The following is a 25,051-nucleotide window of genomic DNA, read 5'->3' on the forward strand; positions in this document are numbered from 1 at the left end:
CCAGGGAGTCCCTGAGGCGCCTCGCTGAGGAAACATTGTCCATGTATCGCCCCAGAAAGGCCCTCACCTCTTCGTCAGTCACATGGGGATTGTACATGGTCACAGTTACCAATCGAAAACTACTTCTCGCCAAGTTGGTCACTTCATAATGGCACATGGGAAATGCCTTACTCCCTTCTTTTGTCTTCATCAAAATTTCTTCATGCTTCCCTTCACTATAAAAAGTCACATCAAAAGCCCCCTCAATTGGATTATCTTGGAAGCATAAAACATCCTTTACCTCCAGTTCCAATATCCCCATCAATATGGTCCTTCCGAACTTCTCTCTTCCAAATGGCTCCATTTCTTTGTCCCTCCATGCGAATCTCACAGTATTGGACAATCCAATTCCTGGTACCGACTTGTTATAAATGGTACGTGCCATTTCCAAAAGGAAAAAAACACACGTCCAAACAAGGAAAAAACAGCTCTCCAAATGGAAGCCTCTGGAAAACACAAAAAACGCCTTGGCAAAAAAGAACCCTGTCTCACACAAAAACCTATCGCCCTCCTATCTCCGACCTTTTGACTCAGCGAGCTCTGGGGCACCTCGGTACCAAGCTTGATCTGAGCCAAAAGGCCGAGAAGCGATAACCCACAAATTGACCCCTGCACCCGCCGGGTCCCGGGGCCTCGGCAGACCTCATCGGTTTGGCAAAAGTTGGCTCCTCCTCACCCAACGCTTCCCTGGTGACAGGCGGGTGTGTTTTTTTTAAAAGTCGCTAATGCGTCGTTAGGTCACTAGCTCTTTAATCCTAGTGCGACTATTTGTTCAATGCCCGGCAAATACACCAGTCATCGTCGGGCTTGAACTCAATTGCCCGAGCGACTACTTTGAGTGGAAAAAAATACGCCGGTCGGTCAGCCGGCTTCAAGTCAAACGCCTGAGCAAAAAGTCTCGGCGTCATCTCTGTCAATTTCTCTTGAAACAAGATACCGGGCTCTGCCAGAAGCAAAGCCCTTCCAAAAATACGTTGAACTCGTAAGTGTTCCTCTCCACGGAAGTCTTTAGTAAAAGGCGAAAGGCTTGTGCGTAATGAAGAGAAACCAGAGTCGTATGGAAGTCAGAGGTCGGGGCCCGAGACACACACGGTGCACTCTAGGCCGGGTCCCCGCGGTGGTCCCCGAACCCACTCTTCCAAGTTTTCGAGGGCTGTGGGTAAAAAGTCACAGACAGACAGACAGACAGACAGACAGACAGACAGACAGACAGACAGACAGACAGATAGATAGATAGACAATCCTGGTGAAGTGATTGTATTTTTGGGGGGCTCAAAAACACACACACACACACAATCCTGGTGAAGTGATTGTATTTTTTGGGGGGGGCTCAAAAACACACACACACACACACACACACACACACACACACACACACACACACACACACACACTCTCCTGGCCAATGTTTTAAATTTTTTTTTTTTTTTTTTTAAGTAAAATGGCGGGAAAACGGGGACCCCCATGAAGGGGCTTCGCACTTGTTTCAGTTTGGATGATTCTTCTTTTTCATTCCTTCTCTTCTTCTGCTAGCTGTTTTACATAGCTTGGTGTATTTCTTTTTCCTTGACAATGGGAGAAAAGTGTTGCACCGTTCCCGGAGGTACTGCAATACCGGGTCGATCGTGGAGCGGACGGAGCAAGCCCCATTTCCGACTCCCTGTTCGAAAAATCCATTTAATATGTAGTCCCCCGATGGGGACGTATCAGATATTAAACTGATAAGAACAGATGATTAAAAGATTTTATTACTGTTCAAAAACATAAGCATAATAAACAAACCATCAACAATCATAATCATCACTTCCATTAAACTCAACACAAGGCATTTGAAATTTCAAAACAAATGAAACCCAAATTACAAATCAGGGGAGCATCTTCCCTCCCCTCAACACCCACATAAACTAGATTCCTAAATCTCTATATTTCCCTATCTCCCCATACCTATCTGATTCCTTTTCCCTATTCCCTTTACCACAGTCCTAAACCCCCCTTCCACCTCTCCCGGGCTGCATGCTGCCCCCACTTCCTCTCCTCCCTCTTCATCCTCCCCCTCACATTTTCTTCCACCCTCCTCACTATCCCCTCCACTCCCCAATCTCTCCCTGTCTTTACCATGTTCTGTCTGGCTTCCCACAGCCCCCGTTTAAAGAGGCTTATGAGAAGCCATAGTAGAAATCTGTCCCTTTCCGTCCCCCTCGCTCTCCCTACTCCTCTCTCTACCCGAGCCCACGACAAAATAAAATCCCCTCTTACCTTACCTAACAACACCCGTGCCCTAGCCCACACTACTCCGGCAAAGGCACAGTCCCAAAAGGCATGGCGCACTGTCTCCTCCCCACCACAAGATGGTCTTGGGCAGGTGGGGGATCGCGCTAAGCTATGCCGGTACATAATGGAACGCACCGGCAAACACTTATGGAGGCTCAACCAATTCAGGTCCTTGAGCCTGTTGTCCAGACCCCGCGCCTGCACTCCCTCCCAGACCACTTCCGGGATACCCACCACAGGTGTCGGACACCCTCCCTGTCTGACCTCCTCGTACAGGTGCTTGTGGTCTAAACCTACTCGGGCAACTTCAACCTCGGGGTGCGCACGTAACCACTTGGCCGCGTGCCCAAAGTGCCACGGCAGCTGTTCCGCCCGAGGACCCGTGTTAGACCACACCATTACGCTTCTCGCCTGGTATGAGAAGAACACCCGCAGGAGGTAACCGGACGGGTGTACTACCGGATGAGCAAGCTCTGTCAACAAAAAGAAACAAAAATTGAGTCCAGCTTGAGGGGGAAGTGTGGTACCCCCTACCTCCCTCCCCGATGGGGCAAAGCATGCGTGCCCTGGCGACCCACTCGTACCTGCCACCCCACATGAACTGAAACACTAGCCTCACTAGAGGCCTCCTCAGACAAGCCGGCAATGGGTAGATGTACGCCAAATATAAAAGAGACGGCAATACATCCACCTTGAGGACCAGGACCTTGCCTACAAAGACAACGACCTAGCCCTCCACATCGCTAGCTTCCTCTGTACCACTGCGATGCCCATGTTCCAGTTCAGCGTCGCTGAGCCGGAGGTCTCAAAATGAACCCGAGAATCTTCAGGGCCCCGTTACAGAGAGATAACCCCCGGGCACATCCGTCCTACCACGCCATCTTCCGAAAAACTTAACGGAAGACTTTGCGTGGTTAAGAACCGCTCCCGCCGCTCGGGTGAAGTCCCCAATAATGGCAAGGGACCTTGTCAAGCACGAGTCCTTGCAAAGCAGCAAGGAAGTGTCGTCGGCGTACTGCGTCACCTTAACGCGCAGACCGCCACTTCCAGGGATTAACAAGCCTTCCACCCCTGTGTCTGCCCTAATGGCAGCCCCCAGAGGCTCCATGTACAGTACGAAGAGGAGAGCCGAGAGCGGGCACCCCTGCCTGACCCCTGACGAGAGGTCAAAAACGTCACCCATGTGACCGTTTACGCTAACCCGGCACCCCGCTCCGACATATAAAGTACGGATCCATCCTATGAACTTTTCCCCAAATCCTAATCTACCTAATACTCTGAAAAGAAAAGATCTATTCACGCGATCAAAGGCTTTCGCCTGATCAAGCGCTGCTACCATTAAAGGCAGACCTCTATCTTCTACCCAAGCGATGGAGTCCCTAATCAACTGCAGGTTCCACCTGATAGAGCGGCCCTCTACCCCGCACGTCTGATCCTCATGAACGACGTAGGGAAGGGCTGTGCGCAACCGATCCGCTAGGACCTTTGCAAGTATCTTGTAGTCTACACACAGCATGGTCAATGGCCGCCAGTTGCCAAGGTCTGTGGCGTCCCCCTTCTTGTGAAGAAGTGACAGCACACCGACGGTCATTGATCCCCCGGGAACCCCGTCTCGAGAATGGCCTTCAAGACTTCGAGGACCACCGGTCCGAGTATCCCCCAAAACTTGAGGTAAAACTCGGCCGGCAGCCCATCCATCCCAGGTACCTTCCCTTTTCCCATCCTCCTAAGGGCGCTCTCAACCTCTTCTAGGGAGATCTGAGCCTCCATCGCTTCTCTAATGTCCTCCGGCAATCGCCGGGACAAGTGTTCTAAAAACACATTTCCCTGCTCTACATCTACTTCCCTCTCCTTAAAGAAACTTCGGAAATGATCAGTTGTTACTCTGACCATCTCCTCCGGCTCTCTAGCTACACTACCATCTTCTTTCCTAACCCCGTACATTACCTTTCTACTCTGTCTATCCCTAACCGACTTAAAGAACATTGTGGAACAAGTCTCGTTATGTTCTAAAAGCCGCTATGCGCACGCTCCAGGAAAGCTCGAGCCTTCCGCTCCTGCAGCTCCCTGAGTTGCGCCTTCAGGGCAGTGGATCTCTCCCAGTCGACCGACCCGCCGAGGTTGCCTGCCTCGTACTCGAGTTCGAGCAACCTATGGATATGATCCACCTCCCTCCTTTCCTCCCTTTTTCTCCTCTTACAATATCCTATAATAAAGATCCTAATCCTTACCTTGACTAAGTCCCACCACTCCAACACCCCTCGCACATGGACCGGAGGCCCTCAAACCCTCGAAACACACCAATAAAGGCATTAACAAAGGCTTGCTCATCCAGCACCTCCCGATCTAACTTCCAATACCCCCTACCGAAGAGGCAGACTGGAGAACTCACCTGCAGGAGCACCCCGTCGTGATCTGAAAAGAACACAGGCAACAGCCGACCAGACAACTGACCCAAGGACCTGGATAGAAAAATATAGTCAAGCCTCCGCGCAACCCCCTGGAGTTGCGCCAAGTGGGACCGGCCATTTTCGGAGTAGTGTGCAGGCCACCATCAACCAGACCATGGCAAGCCATTAGCCCGGTGATGGCGCCTGCACTGCTGTCCCCCCCTACCCCTAAATCTATATTAAAGTCCCCCCCCTATCACCAACTGCCTATTTGTGACACACAGGGGCGTCAGACAGTCCACCATCTCCCTCCTGTCTGCCGCCACCTGTGGTCCGTACACCCCAACTAATCTATACCTACAATCTCTTAATGTGACATCCACCCCCAAAACCCTCCCCTGCATAACAACAAAAGTATCCTCAACTTTTACCTCCCTATTCCCAAACAAGATCCCTACCCCCGAAGAGTGAACCCCCCTATACCCCAAACTGATTCCCCTTTATCCCACTCCCTCTTAAACCTCACAACATCCCCCCATCCCTTAGGTGAACCTCCTGTAAAAACAAAAATCAAACCCCACACCCTCTAAATAACTAAACACCGCCCTTCTTTTTATCCTATCCCTCAAACCCCTTACATTTAAACTAACAAAAGTAATTTTATCCATAATGAAAACATTAACAACAACCTACTAATAACAAAAAACAAAACAAGAGGCTCACCCGATGCTCCCCCGCTCCATCTCCTCCGACAGGGAAGTAAAAATGCTCCCCTCATCCGAAGGATACAGATCCTCCTCAGATGAGCCCACCTGCTTGCGCACAACTTGGGACACTCTGTCTCCCCCTTCCTCTAAGACCCCCAAGTCATCTGCCCATGAAGCCGGGAAAGGGTTGGGGATGGAGGTTTCCGGCTTCTCTGAACAGCCTTGCGACCCTCCATCCCCAGGATGCAGAGATAGAGTAGAGGTCGTCATGTCCATTTCCTCTAGGGGTAAAGGGAGGGATGAGTCCTGTGAGGACAGGGGGCCACATCAGCGGCACTGTCTTTAACCCCCCATCGCACGCTTGCCTGCCCCTTCCCCTATGCCTCCCACCTCTTTCTGCACATCACCCTTCCGCTTCGTCCTCTTCTTCTTGCCGACGTAGGGTTCCTGCTCCAGTTCCGGGATCACCCTCCCTACTGACGATTCCTTCCCATCCTGCCCGAGTTCGAGCGGCACACCAGAGTCTGAGGCCCACTCCCCTGCCCTTGACCCCAACACCGGAAGATTTTCCACCATTTCTACCAGGGCCCCAAGCCCCTCCACCCCATCAAGTAATGATCCCATGCTCTCCATTCCTCCACCCGCCTCCTCCACCTCCGGCTTCTGGATAGCGGACCCCTCACCTCCTTTCACTGACGGCCCTGATGTCACCTCTTTCCCGGCCCTTGCACGTGGAGTGGGCGTTGGTGAGGATGGTCTCTCCTGCTCCTTCTTCTCTGGGTCTTTCTTGCTAGACCCAGGGTCCCTTCTTTGCAGATGTTCCCCCACAGAGTCTCCTCCTTCCTTTCTGCCTGCCGTCGCCTCGGCATATGACTGCCGACGGGACGGACAGTCCCGGAACAGGTGCAGCCTACTACCACACCCGTGGCATTCCTTCGGCTCCCTACAGTCCTTTGCCTCATGCTCCCCCGATTTGCAAAACCTGCATCTCCCTGTACTGCAGGCAGCTGTAACGTGCCCATACTCCCTACATTTCTTACAGAAAGGGGGTTGACGGGTGTAAAGAGCATCCCCCTGTCCGAACCCAGAGAAAAGACCGCCGGGGGATGTAGGAAGCCATCAAACCCTTCCTTATCCGGCCTAAGGAGCACCTGGAACTGACGGCGGCCATTCCAGAATCCCAAAGAGTCCTTCACATATCTTGCCCCTGATGTGACGTCACAAAACGGCCCAGAAATGCCCCTATGGCGATATCCGTTACATGAGGATTGTACATATGTACATTAATAGTTCTGAAATTGGTCTTAGACAGACATGTTACATTGAAAAAGGACAATGGCTTCTCTCCAGCAGCCGCTTTGGCTCTGTCCATTATAATGTCGCACATACCTTCTGTATGAAAGGTCACGTCATATGCTTCCTCCATAGCATTTCCCTGCAGACACATAACCTCTGGGACTTTGACTTTCAGGGCCCCCATCAAAACGGTTCTTCCAAAGGAATCTCTTGGCAAGCGTGTATCTTCTTCCTTCTTCCAAGCGAAACGGATTGTGTTCTTAAGTCCAGTCCTGGGGACCGACCCTGCGCTACTGTTGTTCGCCATCTCTTCACGGAAAAAAACGAAAACCAAGTTGAAAAATAACTTAACTGGCTTTCCTTCTTACTCCCCTCCGGCCTTCGACCTTCTGACTCAGCGGGCTTTGGGGCACCTCGGTACCAAGCTTGATCTGAGCCAAAAGGCCGAGAAGCGATAACCCACAAATTGACCCCTGCACCCGCCGGTGCCCGGGGGCCTCGGCAGACCTCATCGGTTTGGCAAAAGTTGGCTCCTCCTCACCCAACGCTTCCCTGGTGACAGGCGGGTGTGTTTTTTTTAAAAGTCGCTAATGCGTCGTTAGGTCACTAGCTCTTTAATCCTATTGCGACTATTTGTTCAATGCCCGGCAAATACACCAGTCATCGTCGGGCTTGAACTCAATTGCCCGAGCGACTACTTTGAGTGGAAAAAATACGCCGGTCGGTCAGCCGGCTTCAAGTCAAACGCCTGAGCAAAAAGTCTCGGCGTCATCTCTGTCAATTTCTCTTGAAACAAGATACCGGGCTCTGCCAGAAGCAAAGCCCTTCCAAAAATACGTTGAACTCGTAAGTGTTCCTCTCCACGGAAGTCTTTAGTAAAAGGCGAAAGGCTTGTGCGTAATGAAGAGAAACCAGAGTCGTATGGAAGTCAGAGGTCGGGGCCCGAGACACACACGGTGCACTCTAGGCCGGGTCCCGCGGGTGGTCCCCGAACCCACTCTTCCAAGTTTTCGAGGGCTGTGGGTAAAAGTCACAGACAGACAGACAGACAGACAGACAGACAGACAGACAGACAGACAGACAGACAGACAGACAGACAGATAGATAGATAGACAATCCTGGTGAAGTGATTGTATTTTTTGGGGGGCTCAAAAACACACACACACACACAATCCTGGTGAAGTGATTGTATTTTTGGGGGGGGCTCAAAAACACACACACACACACACACACACACACACACACACACACACACACACACACTCTCCTGGCCAATGTTTTTTTATTTTTTTTTTTTTTTTTTTAAGTAAAATGGCGGGAAAACGGGGGACCCCCATGAAGGGGGCTTCGCACTTGTTTCAGTTTGGATGATTCTTCTTTTTCATTCCTTCTCTTCTTCTGCTAGCTGTTTTACATAGCTTGGTGTATTTCTTTTTCCTTGACAATGGGAGAAAAGTGTTGCACCGTTCCCGGAGGTACTGCAATACCGGGTCGATGCGTGGAGCGGACGGAGCAAGCCCCATTTCCGACTCCCTGTTCGAAAAATCCATTTAATATGTAGTCCCCCGATGGGGGACGTATCGAGATATTAAACTGATAAGAACAGATTTTTTTTTTTTTTTACAAAATATATTTATTACCATCAATTTCCATACAAATACCTTCAATGTTCCAAACAAAATCAATTTTATAACAAAAATCCAAATGGATATTTCAAAACTAATAACCAATAACCAAAACTATAAACCATAATCAGGGGAGCATCTTCCTCCCCTTCTAAGATACAAACTACCCATAACCACCCCAAATAAAAATTTCACCCTACTGACGAGGACTTCTTCTCCCCCCCCTTCAACCACCATACCCTCACCCTTAGATGCAGGACCGGCACCCGGCACCTGCACACCCCGCATCATGTGCTTTACTCCAAAATCCACCACCCTGCTTCTCTCTGGGCTCTTGACCGAGGACCCCGCACCCCCAAACAGGAAACTTGGTCCCCCCTCCCTTGCCCAACCCTGGGCCATCCCTGGAAGGTCTATCTCAGACAAGGGTACAATAGTAGGTGAAGAGGGGGCCACCCAGGGCCCCGAACCTTCTCCCTCCCCCACCTCCAGCTTTTCCACCCTTATCTTCCTTCTCGGGGAGACCGCGGTAAGGAGAAAACCTATCCCCCCCACCAGCTCCTGTTTAGCCTCCCCCCCTTTACCACCCCTCTCCCCCTGTTGTCAAAGCGCCCCTTCCTCCTCGTCCTCCTGTTTGGAGGAGAAACCGATGTAACCCTACCCCCCCTCGCCAGCCCCTCCACCAACCCTCTCATCTCCTCCACCCGGGCAGACGATACATCACTGTCCCCCACTCTTTTACCCCCTCTCCTTCTGGTTCCACCTCCAATGCCTTCTCAGTCATCTGTTTCTCCGTTGTTGTCCTTTCTTGACTCTTCACAATCCTGTGTCCGTCCTCTGCCTGCTCCTCTTCTCCTTCAACCTCTCCCTCTCCTCCCAGCACCTTCTCCACCTGCTCCTCCTCTCCTTCAACCTCTCCCTCTCCTCCCAGCACCTTTTCCACCTGCTCCTCCTCTCCTTCCACCGCTCCTCCCGACACCTTTTCCTCCTCTTTTCGTGATGTTCCTGTTCCAGATCCCATGTCCGCTCCTCTTCCTCTACTTCCCACATCCCCGCACCTGCTCCCCCTCCAGCTGCAGACGCGTATGACCCGTGACGAGCCGGGCAACTCCGCCACAGGTGAGTAACCGAGCCACACCCGTGGCAAGCCTTTGGCTCGTCACAATCCCTTGCCTCGTGACCGCTCGACCCACAGAACCTGCAAATCCTTGTACTACACGAGGCAAGGGTATGACCATAGGCCATACAGCGCCCGCAAAATGGAGGCTGACGGGCATAATGTAACGTCCCCTGTCAGCCCCCAGGGAGAACATCGCCGGGGATGTAGGAACCCACCCAATCCCCTTGGGTCCTCCCTGAGAAGGGCCTGGAACCCTCTCCTCCCGTTCCAGAATCCCAGGGAGTCCCTGAGGCGCCTCGCTGAGGAAACATTGTCCATGTATCGCCCCAGAAAGGCCCTCACCTCTTCGTCAGTCACATGGGGATTGTACATGGTCACAGTTACCAATCGAAAACTACTTCTCGCCAAGTTGGTCACTTCATAATGGCACATGGGAAATGCCTTACTCCCTTCTTTTGTCTTCATCAAAATTTCTTCATGCTTCCCTTCACTATAAAAGTCACATCAAAAGCCCCCTCAATTGGATTATCTTGGAAGCATAAAACATCCTTTACCTCCAGTTCCAATATCCCCATCAATATGGTCCTTCCGAACTTCTCTCTTCCAAATGGCTCCATTTCTTTGTCCCTCCATGCGAATCTCACAGTATTGGACAATCCAATTCCTGGTACCGACTTGTTATAAATGGTACGTGCCATTTCCAAAAGGAAAAAAACACACGTCCAAACAAGGAAAAAACAGCTCTCAAATGGAAGCCTCTGGAAAACACAAAAAACGCCTTGGCAAAAAGAACCCTGTCTCACACAAAAACCTATCGCCCTCCTATCTCCGACCTTTTGACTCAGCGAGCTCTGGGGCACCTCGGTACCAAGCTTGATCTGAGCCAAAAGGCCGAGCGATAACCCACAAATTGACCCCTGCACCCGCCCCGGGCCCGGGGGCCTCGGCAGACCTCATCGGTTTGGCAAAAGTTGGCTCCTCCTCACCCAACGCTTCCCTGGTGACAGGCGGGTGTGTTTTTTTAAAAGTCGCTAATGCGTCGTTAGGTCACTAGCTCTTTAATCCTAGTGCGACTATTTGTTCAATGCCCGGCAAATACACCCAGTCATCGTCGGGCTTGAACTCAATTGCCCGAGCGACTACTTTGAGTGGAAAAAATACGCCGGTCGGTCGCGGCTTCAAGTCAAACGCCTGAGCAAAAAGTCTCGGCGTCATCTCTGTCAATTTCTCTTGAAACAAGATACCGGGCTCTGCCAGAAGCAAAGCCCTTCAAAAATACGTTGAACTCGTAAGTGTTCCTCTCCGCGGAAGTCTTTAGTAAAAGCGAAAGGCTTGTGCGTAATGAAGAGAAACCAGAGTCGTATGGAAGTCAGAGGTCGGGGCCCGAGACACACACGGTGCACTCTAGGCCGGGTCCCCTGGGTGGTCCCGAACCCACTCTTCCAAGTTTTCGAGGGCTGTGGGTAAAAAGTCACAGACAGACAGACAGACAGACAGACAGACAGACAGACAGACAGACAGACAGACAGATAGATAGATAGACAATCCTGGTGAAGTGATTGTATTTTTGGGGGGGGGCTCAAAAAACACACACACACACAATCCTGGTGAAGTGATTGTATTTTTTGGGGGGCTCAAAAACACACACACACACACACACACACACACACACACACACACACACACACACACACACTCTCCTGGCCAATGTTTTAAATTTTTTTTTTTTTTTTTTTTTAAGTAAAATGGCGGGAAAACGGGGGACCCCCATGAAGGGGGCTTCGCACTTGTTTCAGTTTGGATGATTCTTCTTTTTTCATTCCTTCTCTTCTTCTGCTAGCTGTTTTACATAGCTTGGTGTATTTCTTTTTCCTTGACAATGGGAGAAAAGTGTTGCACCGTTCCGGAGGTACTGCAATACCGGTCGATGCGTGGAGCGGACGGAGCAAGCCCCATTTCCGACTCCCTGTTCGAAAAATCCATTTAATATGTAGTCCCCGATGGGGACGTATCAGATATTAAACTGATAAGAACAGATGATTAAAAGATTTTATTACTGTTCAAAAACATAAGCATAATAAACAAACCATCAACAATCATAATCATCACTTCCATTAAACTCAACACAAGGCATTTGAAATTTCAAAACAAATGAAACCCAAATTACAAATCAGGGGAGCATCTTCCCTCCCCCTCAACACCCACATAAACTAGATTCCTAAATCTCTATATTTCCCTATCTCCCCATACCTATCTGATTCCTTTTCCCTATTCCCTTTACCACAGTCCTAAACCCCCTTCCACCTCTCCCGGGCTGCATGCTGCCCCACTTCCTCTCCTCCCTCTTCATCCTCCCCCTCACATTTTCTTCCACCCTCCTCACTATCCCCTCCACTCCCCAATCTCTCCCCTGTCTTTACCATGTTCTGTCTGGCTTCCCACAGCCCCCGTTTAAAGAGGCTTATGAGAAGCCATAGTAGAAATCTGTCCCTTTCCGTCCCCCTCGCTCTCCCTACTCCTCTCTCTACCCGAGCCCACGACAAAATAAAATCCCCTCTTACCTTACCTAACAACACCCGTGCCCTAGCCCACACTACTCCGGCAAAGGCACAGTCCCAAAAGGCATGGCGCACTGTCTCCTCCCCACCACAAGATGGTCTTGGGCAGGTGGGGGATCGCGCCAAGCTATGCCGGTACATAATGGAACGCACCGGCAAACACTTATGGAGGCTCAACCAATTCAGGTCCTTGAGCCTGTTGTCCAGACCCGCGCCTGCACTCCCTCCCAGACCACTTCCGGGATACCCACCACAGGTGTCGGACACCCTCCCTGTCTGACCTCCTCGTACAGGTGCTTGTGGTCTAAACCTACTCGGGCAACTTCAACCTCGGGGTGCGCACGTAACCACTTGGCCGCGTGCCCAAAGTGCCACGGCAGCTGTTCCGCCCGAGGGACCCGTGTTAGACCACACCATTACGCTTCTCGCCTGGTATGAGAAGAACACCCGCAGGAGGTAACCGGACGGGTGTACTACCGGATGAGCAAGCTCTGTCAACAAAAAGAAACAAAAATTGAGTCCAGCTTGAGGGGGAAGTGTGGTACCCCCTACCTCCCTCCCCGATGGGGCAAAGCATGCGTGCCCTGGCGACCCACTCGTACCTGCCACCCCACATGAACTGAAACACTAGCCTCACTAGAGGCCTCCTCAGACAAGCCGGCAATGGGTAGATGTACGCCAAATATAAAAGAGACGGCAATACATCCACCTTGAGGACCAGGACCTTGCCTACAAAGACAACGACCTAGCCCTCCACATCGCTAGCTTCCTCTGTACCACTGCGATGCCCATGTTCCAGTTCAGCGTCGCTGAGCCGGAGGTCTCAAAATGAACCCCGAGAATCTTCAGGGCCCCGTTACAGAGAGATAACCCCCCGGGCACATCCGTCCTACCACGCCATCTTCCGAAAAACTTAACGGAAGACTTTGCGTGGTTAAGAACCGCTCCCGACGCTCGGGTGAAGTCCCCAATAATGGCAAGGGACCTTGTCAAGCACGAGTCCTTGCAAAGCAGCAAGGAAGTGTCGTCGGCGTACTGCGTCACCTTAACGCGCAGACCGCCACTTCCAGGGATTAACAAGCCTTCCACCCCTGTGTCTGCCCTAATGGCAGCCCCCAGAGGCTCCATGTACAGTACGAAGAGGAGAGCCGAGAGCGGGCACCCCTGCCTGACCCCTGACGAGAGGTCAAAAACGTCACCCATGTGACCGTTTACGCTAACCCGGCACCCGCTCCGACATATAAAGTACGGATCCATCCTATGAACTTTTCCCCAAATCCTAATCTACCTAATACTCTGAAAAGAAAAGATCTATTCACGCGATCAAAGGCTTTCGCCTGATCAAGCGCTGCTACCATTAAAGGCAGACCTCTATCTTCTACCCAAGCGATGGAGTCCCTAATCAACTGCAGGTTCCACCTGATAGAGCGGCCCTCTACCCCGCACGTCTGATCCTCATGAACGACGTAGGGGAAGGGCTGTGCGCAACCGATCCGCTAGGACCTTTGCAAGTATCTTGTAGTCTACACACAGCATGGTCAATGGCCGCCAGTTGCCAAGGTCTGTGGCGTCCCCCTTCTTGTGAAGAAGTGACAGCACACCGACGGTCATTGATCCCCCGGGAACCCCGTCTCGAGAATGGCCTTCAAGACTTCGAGGACCACCGGTCCAGTATCCCCCCAAAACTTGAGGTAAAACTCGGCCGGCAGCCCATCCATCCCAGGTACCTTCCCTTTTCCCATCCTCCTAAGGGCGCTCTCAACCTCTTCTAGGGAGATCTGAGCCTCCATCGCTTCTCTAATGTCCTCCGGCAATCGCCGGGACAAGTGTTCTAAAAACACATTTCCCTGCTCTACATCTACTTCCCTCTCCTTAAAGAAACTTCGGAAATGATCAGTTGTTACTCTGACCATCTCCTCCGGCTCTCTAGCTACACTACCATCTTCTTTCCTAACCCCGTACATTACCTTTCTACTCTGTCTATCCCTAACTCGACTTAAAGAACATTGTGGAACAAGTCTCGTTATGTTCTAAAAAGCCGCTTATGCGCACGCTCCAGGAAAGCTCGAGCCTTCCGCTCCTGCAGCTCCCTGAGTTGCGCCCCTTCAGGGCAGTGGATCTCTCCCAGTCGACCGACCCGCCGAGGTTGCCTGCCTCGTACTCGAGTTCGAGCAACCTATGGATATGATCCACCTCCCTCCTTTCCTCCCTTTTTCTCCTCTTACAATATCCTATAATAAAGATCCTAATCCTTACCTTGACTAAGTCCCACCACTCCAACACCCCCTCGCACATGGACCGGAGGCCCTCAAACCCTCGAAACACACCAATAAAGGCATTAACAAAGGCTTGCTCATCCAGCACCTCCCGATCTAACTTCCAATACCCCCTACCGAAGAGGCAGACTGGAGAACTCACCTGCAGGAGCACCCCGTCGTGATCTGAAAAGAACACAGGCAACAGCCGACCAGACAACTGACCCAAGGACCTGGATAGAAAAATATAGTCAAGCCTCCGCGCAACCCCCCCTGGAGTTGCGCCAAGTGGGACCGGCCATTTTCGGAGTAGTGTGCAGGCCACCATCAACCAGACCATGGCAAGCCATTAGCCCGGTGATGGCGCCTGCACTGCTGTCCCCCTACCCCTAAATCTATATTAAAGTCCCCCCTATCACCAACTGCCTATTTGTGACACACAGGGGCGTCAGACAGTCCACCATCTCCCTCCTGTCTGCCGCCACCTGTGGTCCGTACACCCCAACTAATCTATACCTACAATCTCTTAATGTGACATCCACCCCCAAAACCCTCCCCTGCATAACAACAAAAGTATCCTCAACTTTTACCTCCCTATTCCCAAACAAGATCCCTACCCCCGAAGAGTGAACCCCCCTATACCCCAAACTGATTCCCCTTTATCCCACTCCCTCTTAAACCTCACAACATCCCCCCCATCCCTTAGGTGAACCTCCTGTAAAAACAAAAATCAAACCCCACACCCTCTAAATAACTAAACACCGCCCTTCTTTTTATCCTATCCCTCAAACCCCTTACATTTAAACTAACAAAAGTAATTTTATCCATAATGAAAACATTAACAACAACCTACTAATAACAAAAAACAAAACAAGAGGCTCACCCGATGCTCCCCCGCTCCATCTCCTCCGACAGGGAAGTAAAAATGCTCCCCTCATCCGAAGGATACAGATCCTCCTCAGATGAGCCCACCTGCTTGCGCACAACTTGGGACACTCTGTCTCCCCCTTCCTCTAAGACCCCCAAGTCATCTGCCCATGAAGCCGGGAAAGGGTTGGGGATGGAGGTTTCCGGCTTCTCTGAACAGCCTTGCGACCCTCCATCCCCAGGATGCAGAGATAGAGTAGAGGTCGTCATGTCCATTTCCTCTAGGGGTAAAGGGAGGGATGAGTCCTGTGAGGACAGGGGGGCCACATCAGCGGCACTGTCTTTAACCCCCATCGCACGCTTGCCTGCCCCTTCCCCTATGCCTCCCACCTCTTTCTGCACATCACCCTTCCGCTTCGTCCTCTTCTTCTTGCCGACGTAGGGTTCCTGCTCCAGTTCCGGGATCACCCCTCCCTACTGACGATTCCTTCCCATCCTGCCCGAGTTCGAGCGGCACACCAGAGTCTGAGGCCCACTCCCTGCCCTTGACCCCAACACCGGAAGATTTTCCACCATTTCTACCAGGGCCCCAAGCCCCTCCACCCCATCAAGTAATGATCCCATGCTCTCCATTCCTCCACCCGCCTCCTCCACCTCCGGCTTCTGGATAGCGGACCCCTCACCTCCTTTCACTGACGGCCCTGATGTCACCTCTTTCCCGGCCCTTGCACGTGGAGTGGGCGTTGGTGAGGATGGTCTCTCCTGCTCCTTCTTCTCTGGGTCTTTCTTGCTAGACCCAGGGTCCCTTCTTTGCAGATGTTCCCCCACAGAGTCTCCTCCTTCCTTTCTGCCTGCCGTCGCCTCGGCATATGACTGCCGACGGACGGACAGTCCCGGAACAGGTGCAGCCTACTACCACACCCGTGGCATTCCTTCGGCTCCCTACAGTCCTTTGCCTCATGCTCCCCCGATTTGCAAAACCTGCATCTCCCTGTACTGCAGGCAGCTGTAACGTGCCCATACTCCCTACATTTCTTACAGAAAGGGGGGTTGACGGGTGTAAAAGAGCATCCCCTGTCCGAACCCAGAGAAAAGACCGCCGGGGGATGTGGAAGCCATCAAACCCTTCCTTATCCGGCCTAAGGAGCACCTGGAACTGACGGCGGCCATTCCAGAATCCCAAAGAGTCCTTCACATATCTTGCCCCTGATGTGACGTCACAAAAAACGGCCCAGAAATGCCCCTATGGCGATATCCGTTACATGAGGATTGTACATATGTACATTAATAGTTCTGAAATTGGTCTTAGACAGACATGTTACATTGAAAAAGGACAATGGCTTCTCTCCAGCAGCCGCTTTGGCTCTGTCCATTATAATGTCGCACATACCTTCTGTATGAAAGGTCACGTCATATGCTTCCTCCATAGCATTTCCCTGCAGACACATAACCTCTGGGACTTTGACTTTCAGGGCCCCCATCAAAACGGTTCTTCCAAAGGAATCTCTTGGCAAGCGTGTATCTTCTTCCTTCTTCCAAGCGAAAACGGATTGTGTTCTTAAGTCCAGTCCTGGGGACCGACCCTGCGCTACTGTTGTTCGCCATCTCTTCACGGAAAAAAACGAAAACCAAGTTGAAAAATAACTTAACTGGCTTTCCTTCTTACTCCCTCCGGCCTTCGACCTTCTGACTCAGCGGGCTTTGGGGCACCTCGGTACCAAGCTTGATCTGAGCCAAAAGGCCGAGAAGCGATAACCCACAAATTGACCCCTGCACCCGCCGGGTCCCGGGGCCTCGGCAGACCTCATCGGTTTGGCAAAAGTTGGCTCCTCCTCACCCAACGCTTCCCTGGTGACAGGCGGGTGTGTTTTTTTTTAAAAGTCGCTAATGCGTCGTTAGGTCACTAGCTCTTTAATCCTATTGCGACTATTTGTTCAATGCCCGGCAAATACACCAGTCATCGTCGGGCTTGAACTCAATTGCCCGAGCGACTACTTTGAGTGGAAAAAATACGCCGGTCGGTCAGCCGGCTTCAAGTCAAACGCCTGAGCAAAAAGTCTCGGCGTCATCTCTGTCAATTTCTCTTGAAACAAGATACCGGGCTCTGCCAGAAGCAAAGCCCTTCCAAAATACGTTGAACTCGTAAGTGTTCCTCTCCACGGAAGTCTTTAGTAAAAGGCGAAAGGCTTGTGCGTAATGAAGAGAAACCAGAGTCGTATGGAAGTCAGAGGTCGGGGCCCGAGACACACACGGTGCACTCTAGGCCGGGTCCCGCGGGTGGTCCCCGAACCCACTCTTCCAAGTTTTCGAGGGCTGTGGGTAAAAAGTCACAGACAGACAGACAGACAGACAGACAGACAGACAGACAGACAGACAGACAGACAGACAGATAGATAGACAATCCTGGTGAAGTGATTGTATTTTTGGGGGGCTCAAAACACACACACACACACAATCCTGGTGAAGTGATTGTATTTTTTGGGGGGGCTCAAAAACACACACACACACACACACACACACACACACACACACACACACACACACACACACACACACACTCTCCTGGCCAATGTTTTTTTTTTTTTTTTTTTTTTAAGTAAAATGGCGGGAAACGGGGGACCCCCCCATGAAGGGGGCTTCGCACTTGTTTCAGTTTGGATGATTCTTCTTTTTCCATTCCTTCTCTTCTTCTGCTAGCTGTTTTACATAGCTTGGTGTATTTCTTTTTCCTTGACAATGGGAGAAAAGTGTTGCACCGTTCCCGGAGGTACTGCAATACCGGGTCGATGCGTGGAGCGGACGGAGCAAGCCCCATTTCCGACTCCCTGTTCGAAAAATCCATTTAATATGTAGTCCCCCGATGGGGGACGTATCAGATATTAAACTGATAAGAACAGATACTACACTTGATCTGAGCCAAAAGGCCGAGAAGCGATAACCCACAAATTGACCCCTGCACCCGCTCGGTGTCCGGGGGGCCTCGGCAGACCTCATCGGTTTGGCAAAAGTTGGCTCCTCCTCACCCAACGCTTCCCTGGTGACAGGCGGGTGTGTTTTTTTTAAAAGTCGCTAATGCGTCGTTAGGTCACTAGCTCTTTAATCCTAGTGCGACTATTTGTTCAATGCCCGGCAAATACACCAGTCATCGTCGGGCTTGAACTCAATTGCCCGAGCGACTACTTTGAGTGGAAAAAATACGCCGGTCGGTCAGCCGGCTTCAAGTCAAACGCCTGAGCAAAAAGTCTCGGCGTCATCTCTGTCAATTTCTCTTGAAACAAGATACCGGGCTCTGCCAGAAGCAAAGCCCTTCCAAAAATACGTTGAACTCGTAAGTGTTCCTCTCCACGGAAGTCTTTAGTAAAAGGCGAAAGGCTTGTGCGTAATGAAGAGAAACCAGAGTCGTATGGAAGTCAGAGGTCGGGGCCCGAGACACACACGGTGCACTCTAGGCCGGGTCCCCGCGGGTGGTCCCCGAACCCACTCTTCCAAGTTTTCGAGGGCTGTGGGTAAAAAGTCACAGACAGACAGACAGACAGACAGACAGACAGACAGACAGACAGACAGACAGACAATCCTGGTGAAGTGATTGTATTTTTGGGGGGCTCAAAAACACACACACACACACACAATCCTGGTGAAGTGATTGTATTTTTGGGGGCTCAAAACACACACACACACACACACACACACACACACACACACACACACACACACACACTCTCCTGGCCAATGTTTTTATTTTATTTTTTTATTTTTTTTTAAGTAAAATGGCGGGAAAACGGGGACCCCCATGAAGGGGGCTTCGCACTTGTTTCAGTTTGGATGATTCTTCTTTTTCATTCCTTCTCTTCTTCTGCTAGCTGTTTTACATAGCTTGGTGTATTTCTTTTTCCTTGACAATGGGAGAAAAGTGTTGCACCGTTCCCGGAGGTACTGCAATACCGGGTCGATGCGTGGAGCCGGACGGAGCAAGCCCCATTTCCGACTCCCTGTTCGAAAAATCCATTTAATATGTAGTCCCCCGATGGGGACGTATCAGATATTAAACTGATAAGAACAGATTTTTTTTTTTTTTTATAAAATATATTTATTACGTTCAAAACCCAACAAAATCTTATACAATCAATCAATTCAAACACAAATTCCATTAAACATTTCAAAACTATTCAATAATAACCAAACCCAAAAACCAAAACGTCATGAGAGCATCTACCCTCCCCTTCCCACCTACAAACCAAAACCCATACACATATCAAATAACCAAAATTAAACACTCACCCTATACTCCCGACCGACGGGGACGCCTCCTCCACTCCTGACGTTCCACCGTCGGCCTCCATCCCTCTCCCCTGGAAACAAAACAACCCCCCGGCACACCCACACTCTGTGTCTTGTGCCCCCACTCAAATCCACCACCCTGCCCTCCTCCTGACTACAGCCCGGGGACCTCCCGCCCCCAAACAGGGAGCTTAAGCCTCCCTCCATCACCCAATCCTGGGCCATGCTTGTGAGGTCCAGCTCAGACAGGGGTGTAAAGGAGAAGGCAGAGGGAGCCCATGAGGGCCCAGCAACCTCCCCCTCCCCCTCCCCCCCCCCCCGATCTGCCCTCCCCCCTCTTTTACCACCCGACCTCCTCGAGCGCTCCCCCTTTTTCGACTTTTTGGTTGGTGGAGTAAAAGGCAAAACGTTTTCATAAGTCGCCTCTTTCTCCACCTCCACCTGTGTTTCCACCCCTTCACAGTCCCCCACTCCCTTCACCCCCTCTCCTTCTGGTCCCGCCGCCGATGCCTTCTCTGTCTCCTTCCTCTCCGATGCCTTCTCAGTCTCCATCTTCTCCAATGTCTTCTCTGTCTTCTTCTCTGATGCCTTCTCCATCTTCCTCTCTGATGCCTTCTCTGTCTCTCTCCTCTTCGATGTCTTCTTTGTCTCCTTTCCCTCCGATGCCTTCTCTGTCTCCTCCCTCTCCGATGCCTTCTCAGTCTCCATCTTCTCCAATGTCTTCTCTGTCTTCTTCTCTGATGCCTTCTCCATCTTCCTCTCTGATGCCTTCTCTGTCTCTCTCCTCTTCGATGTCTTCTTTGTCTCCTTCCCCTCCGATGCCTTCTCTGTCTCCTTCCTCTCCACCACTGTCCTCTCTTGTCCCTCCACACTACTGACTCCTTTCTCCTCCTCTCCTTTGGCCTCCTTCTCTTCTGGTACCACTATGCCCATTTCTTCTTTGTCTTTTCCTTCTCCTGCTTCTGTTTTTTCCTCCTCTCCTCGCTGTGTGTCCGCTCCCTCCGTGCCTGTTCTCGGTTCTGGGTCTCCTCTTCTTCCCCCATCCCCGGCTCTCGCTCCCCCCCCAGCTGCAGACGCGTATGACCTCTGACGCGCCGGGCATTCACGCCACAGGTGCGTTAGCATGCCACACCCGTGACATGCCTTCGGCGCGTCACAGTCCCTCGCCTCGTGCTCCGCAGATCCACAGTACCTACACTTCTTTGTACTGCACGAGGCGAGGATATGACCATAGGCCATACAACGCCTGCAAAACGGAGGCTGACGGGCATAATACAATGTCCCCGGTCAGCCCCCCAGGGAGAACATAGCCGGAGGATGGAGGTAGCCTCCCAGGCCCTTTGGGTCTTCCCTGAGAAGAGCTTGATATGCTCTCCTCCCAGTCCAAAACCCGAGTGAATCCTTGAGGAGCCTTCCTGAGGAGATGTTATCCATATACCTCCCCAGGAAGGTCCTCACCTCTTCTTCTTTCACGTATGGGTTATACATCGTAACCGTCACCACTCTAAAATTTGTCTTCGCCAGGTTCGTCACTGCATAGAAGCACATAGGCTTCACTTCCTCCAATTCCCTTGCCTTCTGCATCGTGTCCTCATGTTGTTTTTCTGTGTACAATGTCACATCAAAAAACCTCCCTCTATTGGATTCCCCTGGAGGCAGAAGACATCCTCTACTCCAATCTTGAGCGCACCCATCAAGATAGTTCTCCCCGAATGTCTCCCTCCCAAATTGCTCCACCGCTTTGTCCTTCCACACGAATCTCAACGTGTTGGCCAATCCGATCCCCGAACCGACCTGCTCCGCTCATTTCCCTCCATTCCTTACAGAAAATAAGGCTCTCTTCAAAAAGTGACTCAAAAACAAAAACTTTCCTCCCTCCGGGCTTCCTTCGACCTTTTGGCTCAGCGGGCTTTGGGGCACCTCGGTACCAAGCTTGATCTGAGCCAAAAGGCCGAGAAGCGATAACCCACAAATTGACCCCTGCACCCGCCGGTGCCCGGGGCCTCGGCAGACCTCATCGGTTTGGCAAAAGTTGGCTCCTCCTCACCCAACGCTTCCCTGGTGACAGGCGGGTGTGTTTTTTTTTAAAAGTCGCTAATGCGTCGTTAGGTCACTAGCTCTTTAATCCTAGTGCGACTATTTGTTCAATGCCCGGCAAATACACCAGTCATCGTCGGGCTTGAACTCAATTGCCCGACGACTACTTTGAGTGGAAAAAAATACGCCGGTCGGTCAGCCGGCTTCAAGTCAAACGCCTGAGCAAAAAGTCTCGGCGTCATCTCTGTCAATTTCTCTTGAAACAAGATACCGGGCTCTGCCAGAAGCAAAGCCCTTCCAAAAATACGTTGAACTCGTAAGTGTTCCTCTCCACGGAAGTCTTTAGTAAAAGGCGAAAGGCTTGTGCGTAATGAAGAGAAACCAGAGTCGTATGGAAGTCAGAGGTCGGGGCCCGAGACACACACGGTGCACTCTAGGCCGGGTCCCCGCGGGTGGTCCCCGAACCCACTCTTCCAAGTTTTCGAGGGCTGTGGGTAAAAAGTCACAGACAGACAGACAGACAGACAGACAGACAGACAGACAGACAGATAGATAGATAGACAATCCTGGTGAAGTGATTGTATTTTTGGGGGGCTCAAAAAACACACACACACACAATCCTGGTGAAGTGATTGTATTTTTTTGGGGGGGCTCAAAAACACACACACACACACACACACACACACACACACACACACACACTCTCCTGGCCAATGTTTTTTTTTTTTTTTTTTTTTTTTAAGTAAAATGGCGGGAAAACGGGGACCCCCATGAAGGGGGGCTTCGCACTTGTTTCAGTTTGGATGATTCTTCTTTTTTCATTCCTTCTCTTCTTCTGCTAGCTGTTTTACATAGCTTGGTGTATTTCTTTTCCTTGACAATGGGAGAAAAGTGTTGCACCGTTCCCGGAGGTACTGCAATACCGGGTCGATGCGTGGAGCGGACGGAGCAAGCCCCATTTCCGACTCCCTGTTCGAAAAATCCATTTAATATGTAGTCCCCGATGGGGGACGTATCAGATATTAAACTGATAAGAACAGATTTTTTTTTTTTTTATAAAATATATTTATTACGTTCAAAACCCAACAAAATCTTATACAATCAATCAATTCAAACACAAATTCCATTAAACATTTCAAAACTATTCAATAATAACCAAACCCAAAAACCAAAAGTCATGGGAGCATTTTCCCTCCCCTTCCCATCTACAAACCAAAACCTACACCAAAAATCAAAGAAAAACTCACCCCATCCCGACCGACGGGGACGCCTTCTCCACTCCTGACGCTCCCCCGTCGGCCGCCATCCCCTCTCCCCTGGATGCGGTAACAGCGCCCGACACACGCTCACCCTGCGTCCCGTACCCCACACTTAGGTCTACCACCCTGCCCTCCTCCTGACTCCGGCCCGGGGACCCCACGAGCCCAAACAGGGAGCTTAAGCCTCCCTCCATCGCCCAATCCTGGGCCATGCCTGTAAGGTCAAGCTCAGACAGGGGTGTAAAGGTGAAGGAAGAGGGAACCCAAGAGGGCCCTGCAACCTCCCCCTCCCCTCCACCCTGATCTGCCCCCCTCCCTCTTTTACCACCCATCCTCCTTGAGCGCTCCCCTCTTTTCGACCTCTTGTATGGTGGAGTAAAAGGCAAAAAGTTTTCATAGCTTGCCTCCTTCTCCACCTCCACCCGTGATTTCACCTCTTTACTGTCCCCCCACTCCTTCACTCCTTCTCCTACTGGTCCCGCCACAACTACCTTCTCTGTCTCCTCCCTTTCTGTCTTTTCCTTCTCCACCACCTTCTTCCCTGTCTCCTTCCTTTCTGTCTCTTTCTTCTCCACCACCTTCTTCCCTGTCTCCTTCCTTTCTGTCTCTTTCTTCTCCACCACCTTCTTCCCTGTCTCCTTCTTTTCTGTCTCTTTCTTCTCCACCACCTTCTTCCCTATCTCCTTCCTTTCTGTCTTTTCCTTCTCCACCACCTTCTTCCCTGTCTCCTTCCTTTCTGTCTCTTTCTTCTCCACCACCTTCTTCCCTGTCTCCTCCCTTTCTGTCTCTTTCTTCTCCACCGCCGTCTTCCCTGTCTCCTTCCTTTCTGTCTCTTTCTTCTCCACCGCCGTCTTCCCAGTCTCCTCCCTCTCTGTTGCCTTCTCCGTCTCCTTCCTCTCCACAGCCGTCTTCTCTGGCCCCTTCACTCTCCTGTCTCCTTCCTCCTCCTGCTCTCCTTCAGCCTCCTGCCCTTCCGTTTCCACTATGCTGTTGTCTTCTTTTTCTTTTTCTCCTCCCGCTTCCGTTTGCTCCTCCTCTTCCACCCGTGTGTCCGCTCCCTCTGTTCCAGTACTCAGTTCTTGGTCCCTCCTTCTACCCCCATCCCCGGCTCTCGTTCCCCCCCCAGCTGCAGACGCGTGTGACCCTTGACGCGCCGGGCATTCACGCCACAGGTGCGTCAGCATGCCACACCTGTGACATGCCTTCGGCGCGTCACAGTCCCTCGCCTCGTGCTCTGCAGATCCACAATACCTGCACTTCTTTATGCTGCACGAGGCGAGGACGTGGCCGTAGGCCATACAACGCCTGCAGTACGGAGGCTGACGGGCATAATGCAACGTCCCCCTGTCAGCCCCCAGGGAGAACATCGCCGGAGGATGGAGGTATCCACCCAATCCTTTTGGGTCCTCTCTTAGGAGGGCCTGGAAACCCCTCCTCCCGGTCCAAAAACCCAAAGAATCCTTGAGGTGCCTTCCTGAGGAGACACTATCCATGTATCTCCCCAGAAAGGCCCTCACCTCCTCGTCCTTCACGTAAGGGTTGTAAATGTTCACATTCACAACCCTGAAATTACTCTTCGCCAAGCTGGTCACCAAGTAATGAGACACCGGCCTCTCTGCTTGCACTTCTCTCGCCCTTCTGAGAACGTCATCGTGCTTCACTTCAGTGTGTAGCGCCACATCGTATGCCCCCTCCAAAGGGTTGTCTTGGAGGCAGAACACATCCTCCACCGTCAGTCCAAGGATCTCAATCAAAATGGTCCTCCCAAACTCATCTCTGCCAATTGGCTCCGTCGCCTTATCCTTCCAGGCAAACCGCACCGTATTCGCCAGCCCCATCCTAGGGACTGGCCTCCATGTAGAAGCCTGCGCCATCTCCGCAAAGAAAATTGGCGCACTCGCCTCCGCTTTCTTCCAAAAAGAAAAACTGAAAAAGAGCGGCAAAATAAACCAACCGTGAATCCAAATACCAAAACAACAAACTTTCCTCCCTCCTGCCTTCCTTCGACCTTTTGGCTCAGCGGGCTTTGGGGCACCTCGGTACCAAGCTTGATCTGAGCCAAAAGGCCGAAGCGATAACCCACAAATTGACCCCTGCACCCGCCGGTCCCGGGGCCTCGGCAGACCTCATCGGTTTGGCAAAAGTTGGCTCCTCCTCACCCAACGCTTCCCTGGTGACAGGCGGGTGTGTTTTTTTAAAAGTCGCTAATGCGTCGTTAGGTCACTAGCTCTTTAATCCTAGTGCGACTATTTGTTCAATGCCCGGCAAATACACCAGTCATCGTCGGGCTTGAACTCAATTGCCCGAGCGACTACTTTGAGTGGAAAAAATACGCCGGTCGGTCAGCCG

General features: G+C 51.5%; 9 non-coding genes and 3 pseudogenes across 9 annotated transcripts; all 12 read right to left on the minus strand.

Annotated features, from left to right (window-relative positions):
* Positions 1-978: 978 nt before the first annotated feature.
* Positions 979-1,095, minus strand: LOC123736143 (U5 spliceosomal RNA). The gene has a single exon (XR_006765966.1). It is a non-coding gene; the product is annotated as a U5 spliceosomal RNA (small nuclear RNA).
* A 525-nt stretch (positions 1,096-1,620) lies between these two features.
* LOC123736187 (U2 spliceosomal RNA) lies at positions 1,621-1,813 on the minus strand. Its single transcript, XR_006765981.1, has one exon. It is a non-coding gene; the product is annotated as a U2 spliceosomal RNA (small nuclear RNA).
* Positions 1,814-7,506: 5,693 nt separating this feature from the next.
* On the minus strand, positions 7,507-7,623 carry LOC123736144 (U5 spliceosomal RNA). The gene has a single exon (XR_006765967.1). It is a non-coding gene; the product is annotated as a U5 spliceosomal RNA (small nuclear RNA).
* A 533-nt stretch (positions 7,624-8,156) lies between these two features.
* Positions 8,157-8,336, minus strand: LOC123736177 (uncharacterized; annotated as a pseudogene).
* A 2,358-nt stretch (positions 8,337-10,694) lies between these two features.
* On the minus strand, positions 10,695-10,809 carry LOC123736150 (U5 spliceosomal RNA). The gene has a single exon (XR_006765973.1). It is a non-coding gene; the product is annotated as a U5 spliceosomal RNA (small nuclear RNA).
* A 527-nt stretch (positions 10,810-11,336) lies between these two features.
* Positions 11,337-11,527, minus strand: LOC123736186 (U2 spliceosomal RNA). Its single transcript, XR_006765980.1, has one exon. It is a non-coding gene; the product is annotated as a U2 spliceosomal RNA (small nuclear RNA).
* A 5,701-nt stretch (positions 11,528-17,228) lies between these two features.
* On the minus strand, positions 17,229-17,344 carry LOC123736149 (U5 spliceosomal RNA). The gene has a single exon (XR_006765972.1). It is a non-coding gene; the product is annotated as a U5 spliceosomal RNA (small nuclear RNA).
* A 529-nt stretch (positions 17,345-17,873) lies between these two features.
* On the minus strand, positions 17,874-18,064 carry LOC123736174 (U2 spliceosomal RNA). Its single transcript, XR_006765977.1, has one exon. It is a non-coding gene; the product is annotated as a U2 spliceosomal RNA (small nuclear RNA).
* A 349-nt stretch (positions 18,065-18,413) lies between these two features.
* On the minus strand, positions 18,414-18,530 carry LOC123736145 (U5 spliceosomal RNA). Its single transcript, XR_006765968.1, has one exon. It is a non-coding gene; the product is annotated as a U5 spliceosomal RNA (small nuclear RNA).
* A 506-nt stretch (positions 18,531-19,036) lies between these two features.
* Positions 19,037-19,215, minus strand: LOC123736163 (uncharacterized; annotated as a pseudogene).
* A 2,501-nt stretch (positions 19,216-21,716) lies between these two features.
* Positions 21,717-21,833, minus strand: LOC123736146 (U5 spliceosomal RNA). Its single transcript, XR_006765969.1, has one exon. It is a non-coding gene; the product is annotated as a U5 spliceosomal RNA (small nuclear RNA).
* A 499-nt stretch (positions 21,834-22,332) lies between these two features.
* On the minus strand, positions 22,333-22,509 carry LOC123736168 (uncharacterized; annotated as a pseudogene).
* Between the last annotated feature and the right edge of the window lie 2,542 nt (positions 22,510-25,051).

The sequence above is a fragment of the Salmo salar genome, unplaced genomic scaffold (genome assembly GCF_905237065.1).
Source record: "Salmo salar unplaced genomic scaffold, Ssal_v3.1, whole genome shotgun sequence".
In the NCBI taxonomy this organism is placed as follows: Eukaryota; Metazoa; Chordata; class Actinopteri; order Salmoniformes; family Salmonidae; genus Salmo; species Salmo salar.